This window comes from Lynx rufus, unplaced genomic scaffold (assembly GCF_022079265.1).
Source record: "Lynx rufus isolate CCGP_SWC_20201006 ecotype Redwood Valley unplaced genomic scaffold, mLynRuf1.p SCAF_7, whole genome shotgun sequence".
Lineage (NCBI taxonomy): Eukaryota > Metazoa > Chordata > Mammalia > Carnivora > Felidae > Lynx > Lynx rufus.
In genome coordinates, this window is record NW_025814889.1 from 117332840 (window position 1) to 117354000 (window position 21161).

The following is a 21161-nucleotide window of genomic DNA, read 5'->3' on the forward strand; positions in this document are numbered from 1 at the left end:
TCTGGCGACCACAGAGCCTCCTTCTGAAGCCTCAGTCACTCGGGCCCCCTTGGTGGCTGCTCCTTTCCCTCCGGAGCTCCTTTGCAGGGCAGGCAAGGTTGGGCCTGTGGTAGGCCATAGTAAACGGCCAGAAAGGTCTCTTCCTGACAAATCCTGGCTTCCAATTTATGGCTCCTTATTCTTTTCCCCAAAGTGGGCCCCCTACTCTGAGCTCTGGCTTTTTTTTTTTTTTTTTTTTTTAAACTCTAGACAGAAACTGTGTCCATCCCTAGACAGAAACCGTGCCTCCTTTTCTGGACATCAAAACATCTCCTCCTAAGCAATCACGTCCCCACCCACGATAAAAGCAGCCCTTTGCCCAAAGCCACCCAACTCTGCACCCCACTCCCCGTGCCCCACTGCCCCACAACTCAGCCATCCCAGCTAACAGAAAACAGCCAAGTCTAGAGGCCTCCTCGCTTTGGGCCTTCCAGCCCAGGCCAGCTGGGCAAGACACGACCCCACTGCAGTGCTCAGCGCAGAGACCCACCCCCCCCCTCCCCGCTCAGGGGAAAGGAGGGATCCCCGGGTCCACCGCAGCCGGGGGTCCCCACCCGCGCGCCGGGGGGCCGCTTCTCTGGGTTTCTGGCCAAGCAGTCCCCGGCCTTGGGGAGGGGCTGCGGCCGCCCGGAGTCACAGAGGGTCCGGAGGCTCCTCCCCTGGGGTGGCCGAGCAGGAAGCGGGGCGCGCGGCGGGCGGGGGCGCGGCGCGGTGCGGGGCGAGCGCGCGGGGCGCAGGCGGCGGAGTATGCGCGGGCCTCGGCGGCCAGCCCCGGCGCACAGCCGCGGCCGGGGCGCGCGGCGCGGGGCGGAAAAGCCTGTTTACACAGACTGCACACCGCCTGGGGAATAATGCAGTAAAGGAAGTGAGCCGGCTCGGCCTGACTGCTCCAACTTCCTGCTCTCACACACACACCAGAGGAAAAAAAAAAAAAAAAAAAGAGGAGCGAGAGAAAGAAAAAAAAAGGGGGAAAAATCAGGATCTCATTACAAGAGCAACAGACCGTCTGCAGACGCCTGTCAGCATGGAAAGTCGGGGGCTTTCGCCCGGTTCCTCCTAGAAATTCCCCCGAAGAAGGATCTTGAAAGCTCCCCCACATCTGGGTAGGTAGCAGGGGTTTCTGCCTGTTGCTCGGACAGTTGCAAAGTTTCGTCGGGGGTGCTTTTTCTTTCTTTTCTTTGGCTTGGTGGGGGTGGGGCTGGTGGGCGCCGCGGGGTGGGCTGCGGGCCTGGGAAGGGGGCGCCGAGGGGGATGCTCCTGCGCCCGCGCCGCCCGCCCGGCGGGAGCTCCGCGCCGCGTCCGACCCCGCGCCGGCGGCACCCTGCCCTGGGGCTGCGCTGCAGCTCGGTGGAGGGGGCGCGCGGGGCGGGGGGGGGGGGGGGGAGGAGGGGACGTGGAGACTTGGGGTCCCTGGGAGGAACGGCGGCGGGACGGGCTGCGTGCCTGGAGGCTGGACCACCGCCGACCTTCCAGCCGGGGCTGGCATTCCCCTGGGGTGGCAGTGGGCACCGACGCTCCGATTCGGGGAGAGGGGGAAGCGGAGGGCGTGGGGAGCGAAGGCGTGGGGCTGGGGGTCGCTTCCATTCTCGTTCGGCAGGTGACCCCCGCCCGGGTCACCGCCCCAGGCGCACGCCCAGGTGGACCTTTAAAAGCCAGTGGAGTCTTTACTGGACACGGTTTGGGCAGAGGTTCGGGGCAGGAGACGGTCTTGGAGCCCCCAGCTCTTTAGGAAGGGGCTCTTCAGCTTGCAACTGAATGTTGGCCTGTAATGCTACTGTAACTTTCGGGAGGAGGAATTAAAATTTTGGAGAGTTAAAGAAAAATAAGAGGTCTCGGTTTTGTTATATTTTCTGAACCGAACCTTCGTGAGGACAAGCTGCATTTAGGTGGCGGGTGGGGGTGGGAGTAAGAAATGTTATTTCAGAAACTGCAAAAGGGGCTTTTTAGAAAAAAAAAAAACGAGTGTCGGGAGAGTTTCTGGCTTGTCTGGAAACGGCAAGACTAATTGCCATGCGCTTCCGCTTTGAAACTGGCAGCAGACAGCATCTTGAAAATGACTCACTAGAGGAGCTCACAAAGAAACTGGTTTGCTCCTTCTCAGGTTTATGTATTTGTGCCTTTTACAGTTTCCTTTGTAGTGTTCGAGGGGTCCCCCGCCCCTTCCCCGCCGGCCCCCTCCTACCCTCCCGCTTTTGGAAGCCCCTGGCCGGTCTTTAACTACCCCCAGCACCCCAGCCCGACGGGGGCTGGGGGAGGCTGAGTTGTTTTTGGAAGTTGGCTGGGGAGAGGGTTAAAGGGATTCTGCTGCTGCAGGGGGAAAAAGTTCCCTGAATTTTCCACTGGCTGCTGCAGGAAGAGAGAGCCCCTTTAGTCATTGCTAAGTAATGTCTGCACACACACCAACTAATCTCATTAGGAGTTTCCGCTGCTCGGCACAGGAGGGGTTTTGTGCAGCCACTGTCAGCCCGGGGAGCCCTGTGCTGCAGAGGGAGACAAGTTACGGCTTTATTTACTTAGAGGTGCAGCTGGCCAACAACCTTTTCAGGGCACTATCTTGAAACTTTGAAGTCACTTTGGCCATTTTGGATTTCAGACTTACAGGTTTTTCTTTCCCAGTTGTGTGTAGGGTGTGTGTGTGTGTGTGTGTGTGTGTGTGTGTGTGTGTAAAATTTCTATTGCCCAAGCAGCTTAAACACACCCATCCTCTCTCTTCTGTGCTTATGTCTTTGTTGGAGGGGGTGTGGAAGGTGGGGAGCCAGAGGAGATGAGAAACTAAGCATGTTCCAGGCATATATTAATGAACTCAAATCGATTTCTGAGCCTTATTGCTTTATTGCCAAACAAAATACCCTCTGATCTCTCTCCCTTTTTCTCTGTCTGTGACACACATTTATTTGGGATAGGTCAGTTATGGGTTTCAATTTATGGGGATTATAAAATTACAAATTGTGTTAGGAGGGCATGTGGGTCAGACAGTTAAGAAGACTGTCCATAAGTGTTTTTAGAGTTTCCAGTAATGATCCTGCCTGCAAAACCCCCTGATGGTCTTTCTGTGCCAAATATAGCAAAATAGCAAAGGCCTTCTGGCCTTTTTTTTTTCCTTTTTAAACCTTTAAATGTTGGAAATGTGTAGAGTTGCTAAAAAGGGTAAAGAATTTTAAGGAACCCGGTTGGAACTGTGGGGTTGCTTTATTGACAAGAACCTGTTGCTGGGGACATACTCTTGAGGGTTTTTGAGGTGTTGGCGTTTCTCTTATGGTCACAAAGCATGTCCTGAAAACAGCTCAACTAGGGTGTGAGTCAGTGGACACAAGTACAGATGTCCCTAATATGGTGCCTGGCACAGAGTAGATGCTCAATAAATTGTTGCATTGAAAGCTGTGAGTAGGATAACAGAACTTATAATAAATAGATAAGGGGAAAAAAGCTTTCCAAAGGCTCAAGAAAGGCCCCTTGGAGCAAACTACAAACAGTCTGGATAAACAGACTTTCTGGAGTAATTTTCTCCCCCTGGTGACATTCGGCAATATCTGGAGACATTTTGGTTGTCTTAACCAGAGGGGGTGCTATTGGCATCTAGTGGGGTAAAGAATTAGGAATGCTGGTACACATCTGGCAAAGTACAGAACAGCCCCCCAAAGTAATTTTCCAGCTCCAAATGTCAGTAGTGGCCAGATTGAGAAGCTTTATTTACATTAATGATGATAAGTCTTTTATAGGCAGCCATTCAATGGATAGGACATTTACAAGTTATAAGTTGTACTTTTCTGCCACATATGTAATACAGTGTGCATGAATTTTCTCTCCCTTTCTGTCTTTTTGGTCAGTAATACGTAATAGAAGGGCATTTAAGCGACGAATTGTGATGGTTTACCTTTGTGAGCTGAATTAGACCATCTCTGAACCTCGCTCACTTGATACTAATGCTTTTTGGACCAGAATGGCAATAGCCCAGATAGGGAAAGTAGTGATTTTTCAGCCCTGTTTGAATTTTGGAGTTTCCTAAAACATTTATTAAAGATCTCTTTTTCTTATTTAAAAAAATTAATAATTCAAAACTGTAATATACAGTAAATGTAACTCTGAGATCATATATTGAAATTTATATTTGTAATAACTTTTTGGAACTTGAATCTTTTCCTGAAATCGGTTTTAAAGTCCTTCCAGTCAGTGCATATAAATTAAAATATTCCTTTCTTAGCTGTCAGATACTGGGTTTTGTGTGTTCTGTGCTACCCAATTATTTTTATATACCTATCCAATTCAAAAAACCAATATGGTTATAGAACATTACCTACTGACAAACCCAAAACACTAACAGAAAATTGTCCAAGGATGTGACTTCCTGGAGTAGAGTCCTTTTTTTTTTTTTTTTTTTTTTTTTGGTGATGGTGAATTACTGTCTATGAATTAATACTGCTTTGCTCCTTTCCAGTCCTAGGGAATGATTCAGCCATCTCCATGTTCTCCAGACCTGGGGTTCCTCATTAAACTTTAAAAGAAATGGGTTCTCTATTCTGGCTGTGCCCTGGCTGCAGGCAGCTGGCTTCTGCCCCTTCATGAGGGCCTGCACCTACACACACACACACACACACACACACACACACACACACACACACACGGGAGCAACACAGGTCATTTGAATGAAGGACCCCACTCCTGTCAGATTTTTCTGTATGTTTCCGGCAAGAGCTTTTTATGTCCTGGTTATCCATAATTCCCCCTTTGTCTTTGTAGATTGATTTATAGTATATTTGAGATCACACTAGCATAACAATATTTTCTAAAAGTCAGGAGGTTTTACTTCTGTTTTAAAAAATAGTTAATGTGAATTACGTTAGGAAGAGTCAGAAAACCATGAAGAAAAATATAAACATCTCCCATAATCCCACCGTGGACATTTTGGTGTATATTTTTTTCAGTCTTCTACAATGTGTGTGTGTGTATGGACACATACCCACGTACATGCACACATACATAAAACTTTTCATTGGAGTCAGACTATCCTTGCTGTTTTATAACTTATTTTTACCTAACATATCATGTAACACATTTTCATAACTAGTACCAAGACCAAAATTACTACACATAGAGCATATATTTATTGATCTAATAAATGTGTTGACTCAACAGTGGATTGACATAATTTCTACATGGACTTGTTCAGTGTTTTTGTCTCTGCGGCTCCAAGTAATGTCCTAAGAATGCTGACCTCTTAAAAGACTGAATTCATATGTGCTGTGAAATTTGGGATTTTGATGAGTTTCTCTATGATTTAAGAATGAGTCATGATTTGCAGTAGAATATCAAGATGTAGTAACAGGAAGTCCAGGGCCCTACACATCAAAATAGAATGTTAGATGATGAAAAAAGAGAAGCTAGGTTAAACCGAAAATATACCTTGAACTTTAAAGAGGGAGGAAGAGGTCTCTTGCACACTGAGACAATTCTTAGTTATTAGTGTTTCATTTTATATCCAGAGAGTTTCCAAACTTTGAAATTGGTGTTTTAAATGGATTCGTATCTCAAGATTACTATTGCTCATGGCCAGTTTGAATTAAGATCATCCAACTTTTTGGTTGAAACTGCAGCAGTGAGACTATGACAACTGTCTTTACCACCAAAAGTGCAGCCCCAGGAAATTGAGTTATCAGCGTGTGTGTGTGTGTGTATAAAACCATCTGTTAACGAATCCTAAAGGCCTTCAACAATGGTAGATCATTCAGTTTAAGTAACTATTCTGGGCAGAAATTTGACTCCTTATGACTCCTGCCTATAACCAAAATAAAAATGGCCTTTCATCCATTACCTGAAACTTAACATATGTGTCAGCAGTTTAAAAATAAACCTTGAATTGGTCATTTCAATAAATTGTAATTTGGTGTGAATTGCCACTAGAAATCAGTAACTCATCGATGATATTTTTCAATTTGCATTTCCTGGAAGGTAGTTATTCAATTCTAAGAACTAAATGGGGTTATTTTATAATTCGTAAGACTTATTTGTATACTTTTAAAGAAATTAAGATGATGGTTATACTAACATTCTAATTTGAATTGGACTAAAATTAATTTACTCACATATCTGCTCTAAAAAAGGCTCTAGGGGCGCCTGGGTGGCGCAGTCGGTTAAGCGTCCGACTTCAGCCAGGTCACAATCTCGCGGTCCGTGAGTTCGAGCCCCGCGTCGGGCTCTGGGCTGATGGCTCAGAGCCTGGAGCCTGTTTCCGATTCTGTGTCTCCCTCTCTCTCTGCCCCTCCCCCGTTCGTGCTCTGTCTCTCTCTGTCCCAAAAATAAATAAACGTTGAAAAAAAATTTTAAAAAATAAAAAAGGCTCTAAAGCACATGGTATCATAAGTATCTTTAAAGATTCCATATCTAATAATAATTCCTAATTTTCCACATATAAATATGGGAATGATGGGGTAGATATAAAACACACTTACCTAATGCCTTCTCTTAGACTGGGGTCAGGAGTCCTTTACTCCAAGCAGTAGAACAAGGAATCTGAGATCGTAGGTGTCCTTTTTTTTTTTTAATTGGGATATAATTTCATACATGGAAATGGACAGATCTTCAGTGTTTTTGTATACATCCAGGAGATCTATACCCCTTACCTTCAAATATAGAATATTTCTACCACCCCAAAACATGCCCTAGCTATTTCTTTTTGTTCTGACAATTTCATGATTCCACCATGTAGGTTATTAAACCCCAGAACACCTTCATAAAATACTGCAGTATTTTTATTTAATCTGCTTGGTTAAACACTAAAATGTGTAGATTTCCTCAGCAATAGGATAGGAGGAAAAGTCCCTTCTACATTATTTAATGCCACTTAAGCTAACCCAAAGTAATCTGTGTGCTGCAGGAAAAAAGTAGATTCCTTTAAAACCAGTTGGGTTGAGGGGTGCCTGGGTGGCTCAGTTGGCTGAGCGTCCGACTTCAGCTCAGATCATGATCTCACAGCTCATGAGTTCGAGCCCTGTGTCAGGCTCTGTGCTGACAGCTCAGAGCCTGGAGCCTGCTTCAGATTCTGGGTCTCTCTCTCTCTCTCTCTCTGCCCTCTCCCATTCATGCCATCTCTCTCTGTCTCTCAAAAATAAATAAACATTAAAAATAATAATAAAAAAAAAAACAGTTGGGTTGAGACACTATCCCTCCATCTTCCTGGAACTCAGTTTTCCAGCTGGATGGTGAAGTGATCCAGGTAGAGACTGGGGTAATCCCTTTCAAGCCAAAAGTTGTGTTGTACTATTTTTTTGGAGTAAGGAACTTGAATTCTTCTAAAAGTTGTGAAAATGTGAAAATTTTTGCTGTCCTCTGCAAACAGCCGACTTTCAGACATAACACAGCGATTTAAGTGAAGTATTCTGTGGTTGGAAAAGGGGTTCCCCATAAATTTCCCCTTCAATCCCATTCTGGCCCCTTGTTGAGTGAGGAACACTCGAGGAAAGGTTGGTATTAGCTGCTGTGCTTCATTTCCTTCTTTTCTTAAGGTTTGTGACCAGCATCACAATATCTAAATGGCTTACGGTTGGGTCATTCTTGGAGACACCAGTGACTGTGTGTGGGTCATATGCTGAGTAGGCCCAGATGGGATTTTGATCACAAGGTTTAGTCCCTGCTCCTTCCTTCCTATAGTCTTTGAAAATGGTGTCCATCCTCCACTGCTGTGTCTGAGGGGGTCCCCTGTTCCTTCTTGCCTTCTCTAGTCCCTTGTCTACCCACAAGCTGGAGTGATCCTTTATACACAGATCTGACTGCCTCACGCCTTTGCTTAAAATCTCCCAGTGGTTTCTGCCAGGGTAAAGACCCAAATCCTTAATGTAAGCTGTGATTTGGGCCAGCCACCCTAGCTTTTCATCCATTCCTCAGACCAGTCGTGAGCTCTTTGGCCACTGGGCCTTTCCAAATGCTGTTCTCTCTCCTGGGAATTCCCTTCCCTGCCCCCACTCGCATAGATTGTTCTCACTCTGTGTTGCCAGTTTGTGGCCATCCTTCAAGGCTCAGCTCCCACTGTCATTTGGTCATCAGCCCTGGCCTCTGGAACCCCTGCCACCTTTATTTACAGGTTTTCTCATTGACCTGAATTCTCCCTCTCCAAATTCTTACTATCCAAACGTACGTAGTGAACACTTTGTGATCTATATTTCTGGAGATGGGTCTGGTGTCCCTGATTATTCGTTGATACTCATTATTCCAAACTCAGGAGCCAAGTAGATTTGATGGCACAGCCTCCCTTGTTACCCGAAGTCTCTGCCAAACCCTTGAATCCATTAGATTCGGAGAGTGAGGGGTACCCGTGCATGAAAGCGCCATGATGTGTTTCACGTCTGTGAAGTCTGGAAGCTCCTTCTGGGCCTGTTCTGTTTTTCTCATCCTCGTATTTATCCCAGCACGTTGTCCAATACCTGGCATTCATTGAATTAGAAACAATCTGAAGGGGAAAAAACTTGCCACTGGACTTGATAAAGCACTTTATTGCTATGCATAAATCCAACCCTCTCCTGGACAGTGAATTATTTGGGATTAATAAGAGGCATATTTCTTGGTTAAATCATAAAGCCAGCCAGGAAGAAACTCTATAGAGGATATGTCATTTTCCAGAGTTTTTATCCAGACTTATAAGAACGGTACAGAAAACAAGTTTGTTAATATCTGAGAGGACAAACCTCAGCCCTGTTGCTGATATCGGTGTTATTCCTGGAATGGTTGGCTAACAGTTAATTCATAGGTCAGTACAACTTGGAAGGATCTTGATGTAAAATTCTTTCCATGTTAAAATTGATCATTCTGTAGCAATCATCATTAGTCTTTATCAGGACTTCAATTGACCAAGTTTTCATAGTTCTTTAGGCTGAATTCCATAATATTTACAGTTCCAAGTCCTTCACTTATACTAAAACCCGCGTGTGTAGCTTTTGTTTGTAACTTTTTGTAATTAACGGATGATGTTTCTGATTAATTTTTAAAATAACAAAAGACTCTGCCTGTGTATTGGAAGGGATGAATGACTAATATCTACATTGCTTTTAGTGGAGGAAGGCTAGCTCTGCTGTGAATTTCAGCTGGTTTTGCCAAATAGCAGTTTGTTGATAGTCAAACCTTGATTAACCAGAACGTATGATTAAGCAGATTTCTCTGTCTGCAGTTAACTGTCAGAAGAGAAGGATCAAAACAACAACAGCAGAATAAGCCCCAGAATTTATTCCAGGATGTGCTCCTGGGTAACTTCAGGAATTCTCTGTAGGAATTAATTGCCAGGATTCTCCTACACTATCTGCACCTGCAAGTTCTCTTCATCCTCAGTAAGATGATACCAAGGCCCAGAAAGGTCAGAATGCTCGATTAAGCAAGAAAAGGGGTAGACGGTCATCCAGTTTCTGAACACTTAGAGTTAAGAAGAGCGCTTCTCTGGTTAATACTCAGTGAACTGGAAATATAGTCTCCCCACTATCTCCTTTTTGGAGTTTGGAAATTTTTCCTTTAAAGGCTAAAATATAAGCCTTGGTGATTGGAGTTCACTTGAAAGTGAAAAAGATAAGCATTGACAGGTGTGTGTGTGTGTGTGTGTGTGTGTGTGTGTGTGTGTGTGTGTGTGTCTGTCTGTCTGTGTGGGTATGCCTCCACATATGTTGGCAATAAGAGGCAGGCATCTAAGAGAACATGGTACTGTTCTCTTGGTACTGTATAATCTCAGTTCGTGCTCCTTCTACATCCAGAGCCACTGTTCTCCTGTAGGATCTGAGCCCTAATTCTGTACAGAGGACGGGAGCATAAGGGAACATTTGCTAAAGTTCTCATCCAAAAGCACCATTATTTCACTGTGAGAACCCAGAGAAAACTTGGATTTTTAAAAAATATAATGTATAGGAGAGGAGAAAGTGAATATTCCTGATAATTTCAGCAGGTCCCATTAAGAACATACAAGAAGAGACCAAACCCTTCATAGTCTTTGGAAGACCATATATGGATGCAGGTTTTGCATTTTGAAATCTTCTGGAATCTAGAATCCATGAGCGTTAGTAGGGAAGTTATTTCTGCTAATCCAAGCCCTGATCCAAGATACTGATCACTTAGACCAGAAGGTGTTGGGTGGTAGAGAATTACTTTTTACTTCTATTTCATTTTTTCTTTTTAAAAGTATTTTAGAACGAATATCTCCAAATTCTACAGGTGACATTCTGAGTGCAGGTTGGGAACTGATTAAGCCCCAAGCAGACCTAGGTTGTCCTATCCATGCTGAGCCTGTAGCAGAGGGCTAAATTCATCTTTGAGAGTCAAGGCAAAAATACCACTCAGCCCTCGACATTCCCTGACTTCGCTTCATTCACTTCTTTGGGTGCCTTAGTGCTAATTCTCAGTTTGGCATTTAGGATACTTGGATAAATTGAGCAATTTTGAGTGGTGATAACATTTTCTTAAAGTGAATTACTTTCATTACAAAGGTATGGGCTGTTAGATGCCTTGAATCAAACAAATGACCCACGTACATGGAGGTTCTCCAGAGCTTAGAGTGTTTGCTCTTAAATAAGGGCATTGCCCTGCTCTGATTTAAATCAGAGCCGAACCACAAGCACAGCATCCTCTTCCAGCCTTGGCCACATCCTTTGCTTTTTTTTTTTTTTTTTCTTAACCTAAATATTAAGACCTACTAATTTGACTTTGGGAAAGTAGAAACTTTAAGACCTTGACATAGGAGATCATATATGCTCCAGCTGATTAAAATGTAGGAAGGGTGACTTTCTTTAGCAAGAGGGAGAAGATCATCTATAGCAAGATCTTGCTGTTATTTTATTTTTTACAGTTACTATACTCTTGCGGAACAATAATTGGAAGAGTAGAGTATCAAGTTGTATGTGACATTCCAGGAAAGGGCCAAGCCAGGTTAGTGGATGGCAGCTTTCTGAATGGGAAGGAAGGGCCATCAAGACACTTTGGGGTATGTATCTGATGTGTGTTTCTGATGCCACCAACAGCCATTCTCTTCCATCAGATGTTTTTACAGAGCTCTTGAAGGTTAATATGTCTGCATTAACCAGACACAAATGAATAAATCATCGGTCTTCACTGGATGACAGTTCTAATGGTTTTTTTGTTCATTTATTCAGTACATTTGGGGGGTTGATAAATAGGTTTAAAATAACATGGCATTGGGCGAAGATTAGTTTTGAAGTCACTCTTTGTCTATTTTTGCGACAGTTTTCTTAGAAATAACTGTACTCCACATGAAGATATTTTAAATGTGCTCCACTTACTGTAGCTTCTCGACCAGTCGGGCTCGATTTTAAATAGACGTTCAGTGGAAAATGAGATGCGTTTTGTGTGCCACTTTATCTTAATGCCATCATATTTTTGCTTTGTGTTAAAAAGAACTTGATTAGAAGTTATTTAAGTTTAGATGAAACTCTGCGTTTGGTACCATAATCACCATATGTAGCAAAATGTACAAAAATGTGAGAGAAACGTGCATGTGGAGACCGTAAAAGCATAAAAGGGATAGTCTACCTTCACGGCTTGAGATGCAGCTAAAATCCCCCACAGGTGTCCACCACATGAGCAGGTGATGACATTTTGAAGACTGCAGAGTCACCGGTTTTTATAGATCCCTTGCAAAGTGAATATATTATCCCAGCAGATTATGTAAAACTGGTGATGCCTAGAATTTGCATTTCCTAAACCATGAAAGAGTTTTGCTGAGAAGAGCACCCAACGATAGCTGAGCAGCTGAAGTGACCACAGAATCTAGAAGCCGGAGGGGCCATTTCCTTGCTTAGCTAACCATCCGTGTAAGGCAGCGCCTTGTGCTTCTCAGCAGTCTCTAAAGATGTCACAAATACCGGTAACTCGTAACTATATTTACACCAGTACTGTAAACAGCAGGACCCAGACACAAGCCGATGCCCATATTATCCAACTAAATCGCGGCATTTCCAGGAGCCATCACGTTTTGGCCTATGTTAAATTTCAGAAACGGAAAGGAAGAAAGAATGTTTATAATATTAGCCATTTGCAAATTATCAGCACAAGTATGCTAGATTATAAAGTTTTAACACTGATCATATACTTCTGAAGAATATCAAGATCCATTAACTAGTATCATTTTCTAGATATACTGTTTAAAAAAAAAAGACCTATAAAATGGTTTCTGTAGATTTACTCCAGGAAGAGGGAAAGAACTTTGCCAGGAGTGCAGATGTTGGGGACATTTGTCTTTTTTTGTTTGTTTTTAATGTTTATTTTGGGGGGGGGAGAGAGAGAGAGAGAGAGAGAGAGAGAGAGAGAGAAGGAGGAACAGAGAGAGAAGGAGATACAGAATCCGAAGCAGGTTCCAGGCTCTGCTGACATGGGGCTCGAACCCAGAGAGAGAGAGAGAGAGAGAGAGAGAGAGAGAGAGAGAGAGAGACAAGGAGAGAGAGAGAGAAGGAGGAACAGAGAGAGAGGGAGATACAGAATCCGAAGCAGGTTCCAGGCTCTGCTGACATGGGGCTGAACCCACTAACTGTGAGATCATGACCTGAGCCAAAGTCCGCTGATTAACTGACTGAGCCACTCAGTGACTTAGCCATCCAGAAATGATAGAAGAAATGATACTTTATTACTTTAAGTTCTATAGAAAAGACCAGAAAAGTTGCTCTGGGAAGACCACGGCTTCTTTCCCTCTCCAGGCTGCTACTAGGGCCGTGAAGGAAAGCTGGAAGGAGAAGGTCAAGGGTTCCTAAGATTAGTAGCCTGATGTGTCATGCATGCGTGAGAAGCAGCCACTGGTGAAGAGAGACGTGTTCTAATGCTAGTAAATGAAGCAGAGACTGAACCACTCCTGGAGAGGCTGTGGGACCCATGGCGGCTTTGGCAGGACAGGGAGCAGAAACAATGGTCATACCGGGGAGAGATTTGGAGGCACGGGGGAGATGGGCCAAGAGGAAAGGCTCTGTACCTTTCCCTGGGTGGAGCTAGGGAGGGAGAATTGCCGTGCAGATGTTGGAGGTGGCCCAGACCGGGTGCAGCCCGGCCAAGGGAAGAGGAAGGCGCACACAGGGTTACCTTTCTGTCAGGAAATGCCCAGAGCTGCAGCAGGTCTGGGATGCTGAGCACAGCTGTGCACATTTCCCCGTCCCCAGGGTCCCTCGGGACTTCTCCAGAGAGGAAGAGATGGTGTCGCAGCCCACACCTGACCCCACCGGGGCCTCCTTCCTCCCCCACCCCGGTGTCCGCTCAGTGTGTGTGGACACGTGTGAGAGAGACGGGGAAGATGATGTTGGTGATCCTTTGGCTGGGTGGCATTTGAGGAACAGTTCCAGGAAGAAGAGCTCTGTTATTAGGCAAAATATATCGCTGCTTGCCATTGATTGGAAAAAGAAGCGGTGTCCAGATTTTTAGTTAGAAGAGCTAAGGCTTGCATTTTCTTTGACTAAATGTATTTTATCTTGTGTGTGCGTGTGCGTGTGCGTGTGTGTGTGTGTGTGTGTGTGTGTGTGTATTTTTTTTCCAACATTTCCACTGGGTGGTGCTGCGGGAGTTCCTACCTTTTGCCTTGGATCTACCCTTCCCAGAAAGACGCCTCTAAATCATAATAGGAGGAAGTCCTGATTTAGAAAGATTTTACAGTTTCAACACAATAGAAGGGTTTGGAGGATGCTCTGGCAGGAAATGTTTTAGTTTCTGGATGTGGAAAATTCACCATCATTTTGTATCATGCAGAAGTTTTCTTACTATGCTGGGTATATATTCTTTTGGCGGTTACCAACTTATTATTTAGCAAAGAAAAGCTTTCAAGTTTATCTGAGAGATTACGGTTTCATCCTAGTGAAAGCAGTATGTAAGATTTCCTTTATTTTTGACTTTTGTAAAACTATCATAACAAAAAGTAAGCAAACAAACATTTCCTGATGTTAAGACAACCACAGATTTAAAAAATATCTCTGTTAAGGTTTTATTTGAAGCTGAAGGCATTGTTCCATTCCTATTTTAAAGATAATTTGTACAGTGTATTGGCCAAAAGGATAACTTGGATTTTTATTTTCAAAATAAACATATAAAGTCTTTCAATTTGATAGCACTCATGTATGGAAGGGGATAGGGCTGGCCTTATCCTTGTTTTACAGATAAAAAAAAGTTGAAACACAGAGAAGTTGACGTCCCTGCCGGAGATCATGCAACTCTTTAAGGCCGTGGCTGTCATGAGAATTTATGTTCTGATTTCCAACTTTTCCTCTTACGCACAGGATCAAGTTTCAAATATAGGAATAGGACAAAGTTTAGGTAAAAAATTTTCTATTCAAAGGCCTATGAAATATAAGAATCAAGGGTAGTATGGGAGAGAAAATACCCACTGGAAATTAGGAAGCTCCACTCAATGGAAGCTCACATTTAAGGATGGTTGGCAAGATTTTAAGTAAGTTGTACTGAACCCAAGGCAGCATTTTGTTTTCATGTGCTTGTTATGATCCTCCACGAAATCCCAAATATTGCTCTCTTAGAACTTGAAACAGGGCTTTCCCCAGAGGTGTTTGTTTTTAAAGGAACAAATGTGAGCTTCTGCTGGGTGCCACTCTAGGTCCTATCATGTGGTTTCAGAGGGGCTCCCAGTCTGTCCCTATTCTCAGGTGAAGTGATACCCACGATTCCTTTTATTGTTTGGAGGAATGCAGGCAGGTTTTAGACCCCATCTCTGGAGCCAGGCTCGGTCCATAGAATTTCTATTCTTGACTCGCATCCTCTTGTTCCACTGGCTTGTGTATACACCCCAAGCGAGAGGAAGACTTCTCTTGCTGAGGAGGAGCTGAGTTACAGAAGGTGCAGCTTCCCACATCTTGTCTTTATTAGCAAGAGCCAACCTTGATTATTTAGTGTTGAATGAACCTGGAGTGGGTCTAAACCAACATACGTGTCTTTTGTTAAGAAAAAAAAAGTTAATGTTTTGGGGGGAGAGAGCGCTAGTGGGAGTGGGGCAGAAAGAAAGGGAGACAGAGGATCCAAAGTGGGCTCCGTGAGGACCGCAGAGAGCCTGATGCGGGGCTCAAACTCACGAGCTGCAAGATCATGACCTGAGCCAGATGCTTGATGGTCTGAGCCACCCAGGCATCCCAACATGCAGATCTTTTTAAAAGGGAAATGAGTTTAAAAAATGATGGTAGCATGGGTTCAAAGGCTCTTTCTTAAAACAGAACCAATCAGAATAACTGGAGTCACAGAGGAGGCAAAACCCAGAAATGAACAAGGAAATTTCCTGATTTGATTCACAATGGGAATGTTACATGTTCCATTGAGTTAAAATGAGACTTCTTGCTTAGCAGCAGTGAGATGTGCATGCAAGAAATGAAGCCCCTGCTGGAGGAACAATGGTGAGAAGCTGGACGTTGGAGCCAGATTCCTCTGGGTAGGAGTCTCTGTCCATGTCAATTCTGTGGCCGTGAGCGCCTTATTTCACCTTTTAAAGTCATGACTTCCTCGTGGAGGATTAAATTGAGATGTGTATGAAGTGCTGAGCACAATGCCTGGCACATGATAAATGATCATCAAAATGTTAAGTGTTAAAAAAGAAAAGCTCCTATTTAGAGAAGGAACAGATTTTTATTTTGGTATGAGCCCTTTTCTTGATTATTCCATGGACTCTCAGTATTGCTGGTCAGGGAGGATATACCTAACCTTTCCTTTAGAATGGGGCTCTTGGAGCTTTATAAATTATCTTTAGTGTTTTATGAATCACGTTGACATTATGTGTATTTTGTAGTTTACCTTCCCCGCCCCCCCCCCCTCCCGGAACTTTTAGATTCTCAAAGGGATCCATGGACCCAAACACAGGAAGAAGATACTGTTCTGGAGATGTGACTGTGCGTGTGTGTGTGTGTGTGTGTGTGTGTGTGTGTGTGTGTGTTCTATGTATATGATTATATGCTTTAAGTTGCCTATATGAGATTGTGGATATTTGACTGGTTTTTGAGCCATAAAAACAACAATTTCATGTAGTTCAACCTAATGGTGGTAATTGTTAAGTAATGTAATTTGAGACAGTGTCATAATGAAAGAGACTATAATGAGGTATGAGTATAGCTTATTTTCATACGTTATTTACCAGAGCCTCACAAGTCAAACTTTGTCAGGGAGCCTTGGACCACTGGTAATCCTATTTCTCTACAATAACTTCTGTGTACAGTACTCTAAAATAGACTTGATTTTCCCCAGGGGTTTATTGGTAGCTTTACGACATCTAATGAATCATTTTTCTAGTTCCATGCACTTTTGATCCAAATGGCTACTGTTGAAGAAGAATTTGCTTAGTATTTATTCCCTATTGAATTCATAGGGTTAATTACTCTGAGGAGGGAAAAACAGTCTCAGTGAGTTTTCTTGGGCAACGAGAATAGCTGTGTTCTTCCAGAAAGCAGAGTTTGGCCGTCGTATTGAGGGTTAAAACAGAGCTGACACACAAAGCAAAATGAAACCAGAGCTGCAATTACAAAGTGGGACAGATGTAGGAGGCCAGGTTTCCTGTGGCCCATTTTCCAGTTTCCTGCCTGCAACCTGCAGAAGAGGAAGCTGAGTGTTACCGAGTATGAGAACTAAAGGGGGACGACGTGCTTCAGGCCAGAATTAAGATGTGCTCAAAACACACGGGCAACAAAAACAATTGCAAAGAAAGTGAACGTTTGGGTTTTAGTCCAAAACTGTCTGGGAAGGAACAACCCGTCTGTTTAAAGAAAAGACGTTTGTCAGTAGAGCCTGTGCTTCTCTGTGAGATTCTATGGGGGGGTGGGGGGGGGGGAGAGACCTGGGGACTGTCGCCGGTTGGTTGTAGGTACCTCTTTTTGCAGTCCTACTCATCTGTCAAGACGTGGTCTGCTTTTTAAATACAGTTGGTTACCTGAAAACATTTCCCCTGCAGTGCCCAGGATTTCTAAATCTGTTTCCTGGGCATGTTGATATATGAGGGAGGTGGATGTGGTTAACCGAGTGGCTATAATGAACTATAGCCTCACTTTGGGAAGGCTGGGTGACCAGTTGGCTGCTTTGATCTAGCAGGCTTGTGTTCCTTTAACTGCCCAATAAAATTTTGTGTGATGTTTTCAAAGAAGAGATTAAATGGAGATGTGTGTGTTTAAGGCTGCAGAACGCACATTCTGTTTGTGTGGCTACCTGACGAGCCAAGTGGGGAGATGCAGGGCTCATGCAGTCAGAAGATACTGGAGAAGTGAGTAAGTCCATCTTTCTCCTGAGATAAAAAAGAGATGAAAAAAATTATTCTCTGTTTGGACTCATTAGCACATTAAAGAAGAGCCTCCGAAGTCAGATATTACAATCCCCTCCTTATGGGTAAAGAAATTGAGATCGAAGAGTGCCTAGGTGGCTCAGTTAAGCGTCCAACTTCAACTCAGGTCATGATCTCACGGTTTGTGGATTTGAGCCCCACGTTGGACTCTGACAGCTCAGAGCCTGGAGCCTGCTTCAGATGCTGTGTCTCCCTCTCTGTCTCTGCCCTTCCCCTGCTTGTGCTCTCTTTCTCAAAAATAAATAAACATTTAAAAAGAAATTGAGACCCAAAGAAATTTAGATTCCCTACACACCTGTTTAGAAAACGCCTGTTTGCCAGGTGCCATGTTGGAATTGCTGATGACACTAATGAAATGATGGCCAACATTGAGTAGCTCCCCCTGTGGAAGCCTTGTTGAAGGCTCCATAGAAGGCATATGTGGAGGCAACAGCAAGCCTTGTGGAAGGCTCGTAATGGATAGGGCAGCGTGCTGAGTTTTCCCCATCACCGTCCCCCTCAAATGGACTTGCCTCTTTGAGGTACAGAGAAATAGGTGTGTGCTTCTGGGGCAGCCAATTATTTATTAATCCTCTGGCTTGATTGCTCCCTGCTGCCTCTTCAAGCACAGAAAAGAACAAACTCTGTACCAGAAACATTAGGAAATTTGGGGATGTTGCCAAATTAGGGATCATAGAAGTGCCCATGTGAGGCAGCATAGTGGGAAAATAGGCCATTTTCCATCTCAGTGCAGGTCTATCTGAAAATACGGGATGAGATGGGCAGGGTTGTGCAATAGTGGGGTGGCATGGGAAATGGCATGCATATACAGATGAAGGAGGAAGTAGAATGGCTCAAACGTGATTTCCCAGCCCAAGTTAACGTAGTCATCCATTTACTTGTCCAAAGGAAACTCACTTATAAAAAGTCATCCAGTGAACCAATCAAGTTGCTTCTAATTTACCCAGAGACAATACAGTTTCCAAAGTTTCTAGTACAGTGCCTTCTTCCTCTCTTTCCTCAGATGGAAGAGTTATTTGAAAAATTGTATTTGCGAAAACATTGCGAACTTATTATAAAGCGTGAATAAGTAGACTGAGCAATGGCTCCTCTCCCTCTCTTCCTGTTCACCTTGCTCTTTAAAAAATGCACACTGTGTATACGTCCCCAGAATGAATGAGAATACAAACATTTGCTACTAAGTAAAAAAGAGCTTTGAGGGACTTGAACTTGGCCTCACAGATGGCATTTTTTTTTAATGCAGGGGTTGACGATAATTAAAATGCCGTTTGAAAATAAATTTAAATAATCCTTGTCCCACCTTATAAAAATAATGAAAAAGACTTCACGTCTGGGCATAGTTACCAAATGTTATCCTCATTTACTTAATGCCTTAAAGGTGTTCTGTACTGTTACAGCCATCTCAAATAATACAAAGTGTTGTTTTCCAATTCTTGGTAAGTGTAGGGTTTGTTTCATATAATGAAATGGTTTCTGCCCTTCCTCTTGGACCTTGATGATTTAATGGTATACAAATGCTTACTAGATGCTACTCTGGACAGAGGAGTGGAAGGTGAGAGAATTTTCAGTACAAAGTGTTAACATTCAACCTCCTTTCTCTAACCATTCAGGTTTTAGCAAGCAGAAAGACATGTACTTATTGAGCATCTGCCTGCTCTGTTTGGGTCTTACATAGGCACTTTTCTTCTTTCCTTGAGCTCTCTAATTTCTGACTGAAAAAAAATTTTTTTAAGTTGGCTAATTCCTTTAGTTGGCACAATATGTAAGCTTTAGAAAATCAAATAGTGCTGTCCCCTCAACTCCCACCTTAGTGTAACTTTAAAAATGAAACCAGGAACATGCAAAGAGAAGTGATAGGTTGCCATCAATAGAAAGAAGAACAAATACGTTGGTATTTCAACTTCTAAGAATGGAAGCAAAAACCTCATGCTTTGCATAAAGCGGTTCTGCGCAGCCCCATCTCCCATTAAGATGTCTGGCGCCACCTTGTGGCAGACAGAGAGAATGCCCACTTCCCAGAAGAGGAAAAGCAGCTTCTTTGAGTAAAGAGGCAGCTTGAAGAGGCTCTACAGGGGCAGGCCCACGCTTTGTGGGGCTTGAAGCTTAAGCAGTTTGGAGAGACCCTCTTGGTACCTCTTTGTACCACTCCCTCCAAATTAGAAATAAAGAATTACTAGAACCCCTAGCAATGAGGTGGTTCCTGAAGCGTTAACTTACACTATTAATGTCACCGTGAGTTGGTCTCAGAGCTCAGGTTCCAGGTGCGAAAGCAGGGCTGGCAGTCGTGGGGGAACTGACTCTCCCATCAGCCCAGCAGCTGCTGGAGGTTTGGTGGAATTGGAGGGAGCACATCACGCCTGCTACTTGGTGACTTCTTCAGGCTCAAGTGGGGGAGGTTGCCTCTGGGTAAATTGCAGGTGCATTTTGTTCCAGACCCCCATCCCAATTCTTGCTTTGGCCTTTGCTCTTGCTCCTCTTCCTGTGGAAGACGTCTGCCTCTCTCCAGTCACCCCTTTAAAATTGTACACACCCTTTAGTTTAAAGGATGAGTGCTCACGCTCGCTCCTCTGGAAGGCCTTCTCCAAAGGAGCCTACTCCAAATTCTCATGCATGTTCCTTTGCGGTATTACAGAGCAGGTAAGAGTACACATTGTGGTGTGTGCTAACCTCAGTTTTATTTATTCATCCATTCATGTGACAAATGTCTCTTGGGTGTGTAGTATGACCTGTCACTGATCTAAGCTGGAGTCACGTCGACAAGCAAAACAAAGGTTGGTACTCACCACATCGGCATTCGGGAACAGTGCTTCTCAAGCCAGCAGGGGAAAAGGACCAGTTTTTAGAATTTCCAACATACGGTGGACTGATAATTTTGTGAAATGCAAGAAAAATTAGGTTACTAGGAAAATAATGACCAAAGATACCAAAATATAAGCCTTAGTGATTTTATGGGCATGAAATGACATTTCAACATATACAATTGGAATAAATGTAATAAGAAAAAAAATTACAAAAACTATTCATTGAAAATGCATACAAAGGCAAATAATATAGAAGTTCATTATTAATACTGGTAACTTTTTGCCATCCAGTAATTTTAACCAAACAAAAAAGGTTCTAAGTTAACTGGTGATTTCCCTGTATTAAATGCCTGTAAGTACACTTTAAACAAACACCACATTTATCAATACCTCATGCTTAGTGTAGAAAGAGTTTGCTTCTTGCTAACTGATGAATTTAATCTAGGTTGGATACCACACTGCTACTTGTGGGAGATGATGTATGTAAACTATTTCTGTGTTTTGTTTCAATTACACTGAAGAAAAGCCAGTCTGATAGAGGTATGTTGACAGCACTAGAAAAGAGATTTTGCAACCCATTTCCACAAACTTGGCATATTAATTTTTTTTAACTTTCATCTAAAATCAAGTATTTAAAAAATTTTTAATGTTTATTTTTGAGAGGGGAGGGGTGGAGGGGCAGAGAGAGAGGGAGACACTGAATCCAAGGCAGACTCCAGGCTCCGAGCTGTCAGCACAGAGCCCAATACGGGGCTCGAACTCACGGACCGTGAGATCATGACCTGAGCCGAAGTCGGACGCTCAACCGACTGAGCCACCCAGGCGCCCCTAAAATTAAGCAAGTATTAATAACCTAAAACAAAGCAAGTATGGCTGCATTTTAAAATTCCATCTTCAATCCATTAGTTGCCAGTTCCCACAACTTTCCCTGTAAAGTTATAATTATATTTAAATCTTTTAATCAATGAATTCTAGATTTTTTTGTATACTCTTGGGTTACAGTTGAAAAACCTTGAATATCACACATCTTAGCATGGTCCTACTTCATG

The 21161-nt window shown here is 43.5% G+C and overlaps 1 protein-coding gene across 2 annotated transcripts in view; it reads left to right on the plus strand.

Annotated features, from left to right (window-relative positions):
* The first annotated feature begins 801 nt into the window (after positions 1-801).
* Positions 802-21161, plus strand: part of ELK3 (ETS transcription factor ELK3) — a 67283-nt gene continuing 46923 nt past the window's right edge. Inside the window, exon 1 of one of the 2 annotated variants that reach the window (XM_047065460.1) lies at positions 802-1142. The gene's annotated coding sequence lies outside the window, so the exon portion shown is untranslated. The remainder of the gene's footprint in view (positions 1143-21161) is intronic. The other variant, XM_047065459.1, reaches the window with a different exon arrangement.